Source organism: Simochromis diagramma, unplaced genomic scaffold (genome assembly GCF_900408965.1).
Source record: "Simochromis diagramma unplaced genomic scaffold, fSimDia1.1 OVJJ01000159.1, whole genome shotgun sequence".
Lineage (NCBI taxonomy): Eukaryota > Metazoa > Chordata > Actinopteri > Cichliformes > Cichlidae > Simochromis > Simochromis diagramma.
This window is the reverse complement of record NW_024387197.1, coordinates 2,411,796-2,420,437: the sequence shown is the minus strand read 5'-3', so window position 1 is coordinate 2,420,437 and position 8,642 is coordinate 2,411,796.

Sequence of the window (8,642 nt, the reverse complement as noted above, 5' to 3'; positions counted from 1 at the left end):
TGCTCTTATGACCTCCAAAGGGAATTATTTGACAACAGCAGCATTTCTCTCAAAACATTGCTGAAACTTTTTCCAGAAAATTGAGGGGGTTTAGGTACAGTGGGGCAAAAAAGTATTTAGTCAGCCACCGATTGTGCAAGTTCCCCCACTTAAAATGATGACAGAGGTCAGTAATTTGCACCAGAGGTACACTTCAACTGTGAGAGACAGAATGTGGAAAAAAAATCCATGAAGTCACATGGTAGGATTTGAAAAGAATTTATTCGTAAATTAGGGTGGAAAATAAGTATTTGGTCACCTCAAACAAGGAAAATCTCTGGCTCTCACAGACCTGTAACGTCTTCTGTAAGAAGCTTTTCTGTCCCCCACTCGTTACCTGTATGAATGGCACCTGTTTGAACTCATCATCTGTATAAAAGACACCTGTCCACAGCCTCAAACAGTCAGACTCCAAACTCCGCCATGGCCAAGACCAAAGAGCTTTCGAAGGACACCAGGAAAAGTATTGTAGACCTGCACCAGACTGGGAAGAGTGAATCTACAATAGGCAAGCAGCTTGGTGTGAAAAAAATCAACTGTGGGAGCAATCATCAGAAAATGGAAGACATACAAGACCACTGATAATCTCCCTCGATCTGGGGCTCCACGCAAGATCTCATCCCGTGGGGTCAAAATGATCATGAGAACGGTGAGCAAAGATCCCAGAACCACACGGGGGGGACCTGGTGAATGACCTGCAGAGAGCTGGGACCAAAGTAACAAAGGTCACCATCAGTAACACACTACAACGGCAGGGAATCAAATCCCGCAGTGCCAGACGTGTTCCGCTGCTGAAGCCAGTGCATGTCCAGGCCCGTCTGAAGTTTGCCAGAGAGCACATGGATGATACAGCAGAGGATTGGGAGGATGTCATGTGGTCAGATGAAACCAAAGTAGAACTTTTTGGTATAAACTCAACTGGTCGTGTTTGGAGGAAGAAGAATACTGAGTTGCATCCCAAGAACACCATACCTACTGTGAAGCATGGGGGTGGAAACATCATGCTATGGGGCTGTTTTTCTGCCAAGGGAACAGGACGACTGATCCGTGTTAAGGACAGAATGAATGGGGCCATGTATCGTGAGATTTTGAGCCAAAACCTCCTTCCATCAGTGAGAACTTTGAAGATGAAACGAGGCTGGGTCTTCCAACATGACAATGATCCAAAACACACCGCCCGGGCAACAAAGGAGTGGCTCCGTAAGAAGCATTTGAAAGTCCTGGAGTGGCCTAGCCAGTCTCCAGACCTCAACCCCATAGAAAATCTGTGGCGGGAGTTGAAAGTCCGTGTTGCTCGGCGACAGCCCCAAAACATCACTGCTCTCGAGAAGATCTGCATGGAGGAATGGGCCAAAATACCAGCTACTGTGTGTGCAAACCTGGTAAAGACCTATAGTAAACGTTTGACCTCTGTTATTGCCAACAAAGGTTATGTTACAAAGTATTGAGTTGTATTTTTGTTATTGACCAAATACTTATTTTCCACCCTGATTTACGAATAAATTCTTTACAAATCCTACCATGTGACTTCATGGATTTTTTTTTTCACATTCTGTCTCTCACAGTTGAAGTGTACCTCTGGTGCAAATTACTGACCTCTGTCATCATTTTAGGTGGGGGAACTTGCACAATCGGTGGCTGACTAAATACTTTTTTGCCCCACTGTATATCGACCTAAGCTCAAAGATCCTGTTGGGGCAGGATGTATTTTAAAGGTGTCTGAACTCCAAAACTGGCTTTTTGGCTGCCATATTAGAACTTTGGAGTCCAATGGAGGCCAACCTGTATCCATAAAGTATCCTAACTAATAGACATATAACATGCTAGAGTTTTGTGCACCAAAGTTGGAGCAGAGTTTTTTTAAACATGCTGCACCTCACAGGAGGTCATAATATTTATCATCCGTGGTTCATTCAAATGCACTGACTCGCCAAAAGAAGTCAAGAAGTCAGGTTCAGTGTAGTTATTTGACAGGGGTCACCACATCATCGACTGACTTACTTTTGGAGCCAGACACTTTGACAGTGGCTTCATCTTCCCTAGCCTTCAGGACCTGGATGGCTTGCCCCCCCCCCCCTCCGACCCCGATTTCAAAACCTCTGAAAATGCACTGAAAGACAACAAGAGGCCAGAAGACCAGAGAGAAACAAAACTGGATCATTGGGTCCAGCTACATCAGATGAGACGAGGGTGAAGCAAAAGAGACTTTTGGAGAAAATTTTGGACTTAATGCCAAAGTCCAGTGGTTTGGCAAAGGAGGAATGCGATGGTGGGGAGTCCTTCCTCATTTTTATGAGGACCTATCCACACAGAGCCCACCTGACATACTGGTAATCCATGCTGGGGGCAATGATTTGGGACTCTTTTCTGCTTATAAACTTTCTTCTGTCATTGAGAAGGAATTGCTGCAACTGTACACAGAGTTTCCCTCAATGACAATTGCATATTCATCCATCAACGAGCGTCAAGTGTGGAGTTATGGAAATCCAGGCAAAATCAATAAGGACAGGAAGATTGTGAATGCCAGCATTAGAAAGGCTGTCGACCGCTTTGATGGAGTGATTATTGAGCATCCTCGCATCAGGTTTTTCAACAACTCAATTTTTTTACCCGACGGAGTTCATTTCACCAAGAAAGGAAATGAAGTGTTTCTGACAAGCATCCGCTCGGCTATCCAGAAAAGTCTTCAGTCAACTCACTGAAAACTGACTTGAGGCATTTCTTTCACAGTCCAGAAAACCATATGTTGTTCATTTTAGGCAATGTGAGCAACATATAGCTAATGTGTGCTCTCATTTTTCTTTCCTTTTGCCTCTCACCCCCCAACCAGTCATGACAGATGGCTGCCCCTTTCTTAGTCTGGTTCTGTCAAATGTTTCTTCCTGTTAAAAGGGAGTTTTCCTTTCCACAGTTGCCCAGTGCTTGCTATTAAAGGGGATCATTTGATTGTTGGGGTTGATAGTTTAGAATTTAATTGGCTTAAACCAATAAACATAAAACTTCAGGTGAGAGGTTCACATAGTAGGGAGCACTACAAAAATTACAAATAAAAAATAAAGAAAATAATTTTTGAAAAAGATCTCTTACTGCTTTGTTTAGTTACTTAAATGAACACTGTATTTTTTTGTCATAGAAGAATAAGAATATTAATATGAATATGAACACTAAGGCGTTCCCAGGCCAGCCGAGAGATATAATCTCTCCAGCCTGTCCTGCGTCTATTTTATGAACAAATATTAGTAGGCTGAAGCCTTTTACTTCAGCTGTGATTGTTTTTGTTATTAAGATATACATTAATATGCTTTTTTAAGATGTGGGTTTGTTTTTCCAGCTTCATTAACAGTTGTTTTTTCAGAGATCAGATGTCCTCACATCTTCAGCAGTAACGTTAATCCATATTGCACAGATAAAGAATATCAGCAAAATTACTGGTTTTACTTTTGATATTTTGCCAGTAAAACAGTTTTGTCTCCTGAGGTCTTTTCATTCAAATCGCTGCCATTCCTCATTGTTCGCTAATCATAAATCCATCACTGGATCACACCCAATTGCTAGCACAATAATCATGTTTAAGGTTGTGAGCTGGTTCCTGATTTGTGTTTTCGTTAAATAAAAGACATCATCTGCACAAATGAATGCAGAAAAACTTCATCAGAAAACAGAAAACTGAGTGTCCGATGCTAAAATACCACAAATGTTCCCTCCTATAACAAAAATTAAAAACTAAGGATTATTTACAGTATCATATTTTTATCAGATGTTCTTATTAGTTTGTGTAAGAATTATTAAACTGCATAATGACAACCAAAAAAACTGGTTCACTCACACCTTAGACCGATGTTGGACAACATGCCTTCCTCTAATGTTAAGTCAGTCTTTGCATTTCTTCCAGGTAACTCCCACAGGTGTGACATGATGATTAAATCTTGGATGTGTAATCTGTCGTGTGTACTATGTGCTCTCCAGCAAGATAAATTCTTGTTTTTTTTAAATATAAGTTGAGGTCTTTCATGTCTCTTTAACAAAAAACAAAAACAAAATCCCCATTCAAAAATCTCTCACCAGATGGTGTGTGTGTGTGTGTGTGTGTGTGTGTGTGTGTGTGTGTGTGTGTGTGTGTGTGTGTGCGTGTCTTCAGTCATGTCACAGAAAACAGACTTGAGGCATCAGCTTCTATAAACTAGAATATGAAATTGTGGCGTGGGTGTGGTCTCTGGCCGGCTGCAGAGGAGGGGTGACGCAGTGAGCTCCTGGGGTGGCGCAGGGGCGGGGTGAACAGGTGTGCTGGGATGTGAGTGTGATTATGTCTCTTTATATGTTTACAGCGACAGTCGGAGGGGGGGAGAGCGGACGTGACGGCAGAACGGGAGTGTCTGGGTCCCTGTGAAAACAGAAACCACAGTGTAATCACATTCAAAAATAAAGTAGTGCTGTCATGACGTCCGTGTCCTGTCTATGCTTAACGGATCCAACATTACAGAAATCAATGCAAATTCAAAAGACCAGTGTTAGGTTGAACTTATTAAAAGCCTTAAAACAATTAAAGCCTTCAAATAATGTTTCATCAGCGTGTCTCTCACTCCTAACTGCCTCAGCGACACAAAGAGGCTGATTTTTTATATAGAGTGTATCTGTGAAGTTTGTAAGTGCGCTTTACTTGTTCCCCATTTTGTTACCACACTGGGGGCACATGTTCACCATCATGCAGCAAACCTTCACCATCTCATCCAGAAGGGTCACCTCTTCACCCTCACATGGAAGAAGTCATCTGATTGGCATGATGGTATGTAGCATGTGGTTTGAAGCAGGGATTTCAGAGTGCCCCATGTGTAGCGTTGGAACCCAGTCACAATGTGTTTCATCCATTTCATAGGCTGGTTTGCCTGCAATAATGCCAAACAATTAGCAACTCTATAAATAGAAGGTAGTTCTGCAAAATCCCTCATTACAATGGTTGTTCTAATTTGCTATGACCTCAGAGTGCATTGAAAATAAAATTAAACCGGTTATAAAGAGTAATATGAACTTATATAGAACTTACCTGAATATATAGAACTGGATATAAGCTTGTCTAACAGCTCCTATCCAGGCTAAACGCCTTCTTTTGGTAACATCCAACACACAAGCTCCCTCATGATGCTTCCAGGTGAGGAAACAATGAAAAGAGAGCCCATTTTCAAGCTTATTGCCTTGCCGGTAGTCCAATCTAACATTCCAGCCGACCACACAGCATGCATTTGTTTGGCCTGCTAATATGGCGCCTCGACCAAAAATCCTGGCCACGCCCCCTACATATATATATATATATATATATATATATATATATATATCCCTATATACATATTTTGCCCAGACAAGCGCCATCTTATTGTCCTATCCGCCTACTATGTCACACGATGAAAATATTCGAAAGAGTCATTCATGCACGTCTTCGGAAAATTGTCAACGTCACCCCCAATCAGTACGGTTTCTCCTGCTGGAGAATAGAAAATAATGCAGTCAATTTTAGAGCGCAGAATTATTGTAGGGCTGTATTGGTTGACACACCTGTACAATGTTACGTGGAGATCAAGGGCGGTACTTCTGGATTGGCAGGGGGTGGTTTCTATAAGCAACCAGTATCTATGCAAAGAAGGGAAACCCTTCTAAACAGGAAAAGCCGTAGAGGAGCCAAGGCAGTAGGAAATATGAAATTCACGTACATTCTATATATAGAATTTTCATTGTAATTCACTAAAACACTAAAAGTCCCATAAATTATCCATTAAAGATGTGAAGGCGGCGGCGTCCTCCAAACGCCCTGTCTCCACCACTTCTCTCCAGCAGCCACGGAGGGACAGGAGGAAAGCGGCAGTCATTCTACTTTAATTACCCAGAGTGCCTTTTAATCATTAACTGAGCAAGACTAACCCCGCAGGCGCAGCGCTCCGAGTTACACCCGCTGCTCAAGTGTGTGTCAGGTATCTTGTCTCCCGAAGCAGGCGTCCGGCCGTCACCTCTCTGCTCGTCACCCAATTGTGCGTTTCCCTCCCCTCAGGTCTAGCCGCTGGCAGAATATCCTCTGGTTCCGCTTGTTTCTCTCTCAGCCCAGCTCGCCGGGCCTTCCAAAAACCTGCCCGCATCCACCAGTTGAGCTCCACTCTCCCAGAATGTCCAGCCTGCACACTTGACCTCTCCAGTATTTCAATTTAGCAATCAGAAGTGGACAGAGTCTCTCAAATATACACACTAAAAAACATGCAATCACTGCAAGGATAAAAACACTCAAGAAGTATGAAAACACAAAACACAGCAACACATGCAAAACAACACATACAAAGTCCAGAAAAAGCCATTTCTCCCCCGGATGACATTTTCATCTTGAAGAAGGAGGACTGGAGGGTATGTTCCAACTCCTCAGCCTCCCTGTGAAAATCTATTCCAGGGTGTTGGAAAGGACAGTCCATCCATTTGTCGAACCTCAGATACAGGAGAAACAAGTGTTCCTGGTCGTGGAACACTGGACCAGCTCTTTACCCTTTCGAGGATACTTGAGGATGCATGGGAGTTTGCCCAACTACATGTGTTATTGTTGACCTGGAGAAGGCATTTGACCGTGTCTTTCTGAGAGTTCTGTGGGAGTTGCTTCGGCCGTATGGGGGTGTCTGGCCCATTGCTGCAGGCCATTCAATCCTTATACAACCATTGCAAAAGCTTGGTCCGCATAGCCGGCAATAAGTCGGACTCATTCCCTGTGGGTAATGGGCTCCGCCTGCCCTTTGCCACTGATTCTGTTTGTAATTTTTATGGACAGAATTTCTAGGCGTACCTAAGTGGCGAAAGGTTTTCACGTGGGTGGTCTCAGAATCTCATCTCTGCTTTTCACAGATGATGTGGTGATGGCCTCCAGCTCGCACTGGAACAGTTCACAGCCGAGTGTGAAGTAGTGGGAATCAGAATCAGAATCTCCAAATCTGAGGCCATAAGTCCTCAGCCATAAAAGGACGGAGTGCCCACTCCGGGTCAGGGACGAGTTTCTGCTCTAAGTGGAGGAGTTCAAGTATCTTGGTGTCTTGTTCACGAGTAACGGGAGAAGGGTATAAAGGGTACATACCAGTCTGTCGTGGTGAAAAGAGAGCTAAGTGTAAAAGCAAAGCTCTCAATTTACTGGTCGATCTACAACCCTACCCTCACATACCCTCCTCCAAAGGGAGATGGCCCACTTCTCTGCGGAGGGAGGAGCGTCTTGGCAGCCAAAAGAATAGCCTGTTTGAAGGCCCAGTGACTTCCCCACAACGGCTCTGAGCCACCCACAAACCTGCCTTTTTAAAATTTTCTTAATAAATGGAGCTCTACTCCAAAATAAACTAACCTCTCTTTATTCTCTTAAATAATTGGTCTTCACTATGTTTCTATATAGTAGTATATTTTTTCATTAGTATAATATGAAATTAATTCTACATGTGTCAAGTTGTGTGCCAATATTTGCTGTGTAGTAGAACTGAGATATTAGTTATTACAAATATTTATTTGAAATAATATTAATAAAATTCTCAAACGGAAAAACATTAAACATAAATATATAAAATATAACTATTTACAGAGAGACAGGAATATAAAGGACCCAGCTTAAAGTGGAAGAGCCTCAGGGAGAAGGAGGAGAAAAATAAGAACATTGTTTCTGCCCTTGAGAGCCTACTGCCTCATCAGAAAACTACTGATTGCTAGGGTCCAATGTTTCCAAATTTAACACAGCTGCGCTGTTTTCAAAAACGAATTTATAAATGTGAAATTTCACTAATACTCTCGTCTGAGGCGGCATGCTCTCCAGAGCAGGAACAAGGCTGAGGAGGAAATGCTCCATTGGAGACTGGCCTGGCCTCTTCAGCGACTCCAGGATGGCCAGCTCCACCGCCGATGGACCGTCCTGGGACCCGTCCCTCGTCTGCCTCAGAGTTGTCCAACTCTGTGGGCCTGTAAAACAGCACAAAACACAAAGAAAAGAGAAGGCTGCTGCTAGATTTTCATTTTCAACATTGAAATAAACAGGATATAAACAGATTGGTTGTAGATATTTAGTAAAGGTAATCACAAGGGAATCCAACCGAGTAAAAAGTTATCAGTGCTTGCTGTACATCTGTTGCTACAATTACATACCGGTGGGTGCAGCAGCAGGAGCGGAGGGACCTGCTGCAGAATATTGTCTTGACTCAGTCAAGACAATATTAAATGTTAACAGGTTTTAAACAACAGTCATAGAGAAAGTATATACAGTGGTCCCCCATTTACTGCAGCAGGGGTTCTCAGAATAACTAGCCCCTCGCCACTCACTTTATACACTTTTTTTCACAGACACGAGCATTACTCACAGTTCCCACAAGTTGATTCTCAAAGTGCAAACCTTTGTAGATTTCAAAACGTAAAACTATTATTATGCCGCGTTTTTTCTTCGTCTGCCTGCCACTTTGTGCGCCTTTTTCCCTCCCGGTGCAAGTGCCTATTTCCGAATGAGGGTCATAGTTATGGGTGTTTTTGTACAGTTTTTTTTATTGGGCGTGATGGTTATCAAAACCAGGCATGACAAATTTGGCAAGCGCAGGAGGCACGACAAGGAGGAGATTTGT